This window comes from Oncorhynchus gorbuscha, unplaced genomic scaffold, assembly GCF_021184085.1.
Source record: "Oncorhynchus gorbuscha isolate QuinsamMale2020 ecotype Even-year unplaced genomic scaffold, OgorEven_v1.0 Un_scaffold_1247, whole genome shotgun sequence".
Taxonomy (NCBI): Eukaryota; Metazoa; Chordata; class Actinopteri; order Salmoniformes; family Salmonidae; genus Oncorhynchus; species Oncorhynchus gorbuscha.
This window is the reverse complement of record NW_025746079.1, coordinates 35001-37500: the sequence shown is the minus strand read 5'-3', so window position 1 is coordinate 37500 and position 2500 is coordinate 35001. Positions and strand designations below refer to the sequence as shown.

The following is a 2500-nucleotide window of genomic DNA, read 5'->3' as shown; positions in this document are numbered from 1 at the left end:
GGTCTCTCTCCATAGCTGGGCTGTAGTCTATAGTCTGATTGTCCCAGAGCTGGAGGTCTCTCTCCATAGCTGGGCTGTAGTCTATAGCCTGATTGTCCCAGAGCTGGAGGGTCTCTCTCAATAGCTGGGCTGTAGTCTATAGCCTGATTGTCCCAGAGCTGGAGGTCTCTCTCCATAGCTGGGCTGTAGTCTATAGCCTGATTGTCCCAGAGCTGGAGTGTCTCTCTCAATAGCTGGGCTGTAGTCTATAGCCTGATTGTCCCAGAGCTGGTGGTCTCTCTCCATCGCTGGGCTGTAGTCTATAGCCTGATTGTCCCAGAGCTGGAGGGTCTCTCTCCATAGCTGGGCTGTAGTGTATGTGAGGTCAGGGCAGGATTTGGTTGGATGTTGGCGGCCAATCAAGAACTGTCCTAGTGACACAAAGAACGGACGGATGGGGAGAGGACAAGGATGAGTGGGAGGGGAGGGGGAGAGGAGGGGGAGGAGGCGGAGGAAGGGGAGAGGAGAGGGGGAGGGAAGGAGGGGAGAGGAGGGAGGGAAGGAGGGGAGAGGGGGAAGGAGGGAGTGGTGGGGGAAGGAGGGGGGGGAAGGGGTGATGTCTAAAGTCTTTAATGTTGCTCTTCCTCTCTGGCTTGACTTTAGAAGAACACTGTAAGTGATGTCTGGGAAACTTTCCACTGCTGCTTTTAACTACACAGAGATAGACACAGAGAGAGAACACAGAGAAAGACACAGAAAGAGAACACATAGAGAGACACAGAGAGAGACACAGAGAGAGACACAGAGAGAGACACAGAGACAGAACACAGAGACAGACCACAGAGTGAGACACAGAGTGAGACACAGAGAGAAACTGGTTTGAAGACATTTGAAGGTTTTCATCGTGCGTTTACACCAAGCAGATTAGATGTTGTAGCTACACACAATGCCCAAATGAATGTCTGATACCAGCAGATTGTATCATCTCCCAGCAGTAAGTTGTGGGTTATGTTATCACATCCCACTGCACTCAGGTGAACTGTTACATGCTGGCCAGAGTCCAGAGGCATTGAGCCGTGGTATTTTCCCCAGACCTCTAACATCTGATTGTGTTTGGTGGCAGGTGTTCTCCGTAGAGTACGTGTAGAACGAGGGTAGAACACCTCCTCTGCCTTAGTCTGAGGAAGGTGGGAACAGGGAGGAGGAGGAGGAGGGGGAGGGGAGGAGGAGGAAGGAAGGGGGGAGAAGGAGGGAAGAGAGGGAGAATGAGGAGATGGAGGATGTAGAGGAGGAGGAGGAGAAGGACGGAAGAGGGGGAGGAGGAGGAAGGAAGAGGGGGGAGGAGGAGGAAGGAAAGAGGGAGGAAGGAAGAGGGGGAGGAGGAGGAAGGAAGAGAGGGAGAAGGAGGAGATGGAGGATGTAGAGGAGGAGGAGGAGAAGGACGGAAGAGGGGAGGAGGAGGAAGGAAGAGGCGGAGGGGGAGGAAGGAAGGGGGGAGAAGGAGGAGATGGAGGATGTAGAGGAGGAGGAGAAGAAGGACGGAAGAGGGGGAGGAGGCGGAAGGAAGAGGGGAGGAGGAGGAAGGAAGAGGGGGAGGAGGAGGAAGGAAGGGGGAGAAGGAGGAGGATGGAGGATGTAGAGGAGGAGGAGGAGGAGAAGGACGGAAGAGGGGAGGAGGAGGAAGGAAGAGGGGGAGGAGGAGGAAGGAAGAGGGGGAGGAGGAGGAAGGAAGGGGGGAGGAGGAGGAGGAAGGAAGAGGGGAGGAGGAGGAAGGAAGAGGGGGAGGAGGAGGAAGGAAGAGAGGGAGAAGGAGGAGATGGAGGATGTAGAGGAGGAGGAGGAGAAGGAAGGAAGAGGGGAGGAGATGGAGGATGAGAGGAGGAGGAGGAGAAGGAAGGAAGAGAGGGAGAAGGAGGAGATGGAGGATGTAGAGGAGGAGGAGGAGAAGGACGGAAGAGGGGAGGAGGAGGAAGGAAGAGGGGGAGGAGGAGGAAGGAAGGGGGAGAAGGAGGGAAGAGGGGCAGAAGGAGGAGATGGAGGATGTAGAGGAGGAGGAGGAGAAGGACGGAAGAGGGGGAGGAGGAGGAAGGAAGAGGGGGAGAAGGAGGAGATGGAGGATGTAGAGGAGGAGGAGGAGGGAATGAGGAGGAGGAAGGAAGGGGGGGAGAAGGAGGGAAGAGGGGCAGTAGGAGGAGATGGAGGATGTAGAGGAGGAGGAGGAGGGAATGAGGAGGAGGATGAGAAGGATGGAAAAGGTGGAGGATGAGATGGAGGACATAGAGGAGGAGGTAGAATAGGAGGGAAGAGGACGTCTTGGTTCTTTCTCAAATAATCTTACCTTGATTCCTCACCTCCTTCTCAAAACCCATTGAAGGAGAAGGTACATAGCCCCTCCCCTCTGACCTTCTACTCTTATACAGTTGAGAAGGAGGTGAGGAAAGATGAATTGAGATTGAGGCCCCCTTATGTCACAAGTCACCCTGATGTTTATAAGAAGGAAGTGAGAGAATGTTCCGGAACA

At 54.5% G+C, this 2500-nt stretch overlaps 1 protein-coding gene across 1 annotated transcript in view; it reads left to right on the top strand.

The window, feature by feature from the left end:
• Nucleotides 1-2500, top strand: part of LOC124021900 (receptor-type tyrosine-protein phosphatase R-like) — a 125053-nt gene that overhangs the window by 98358 nt on the left and 24195 nt on the right.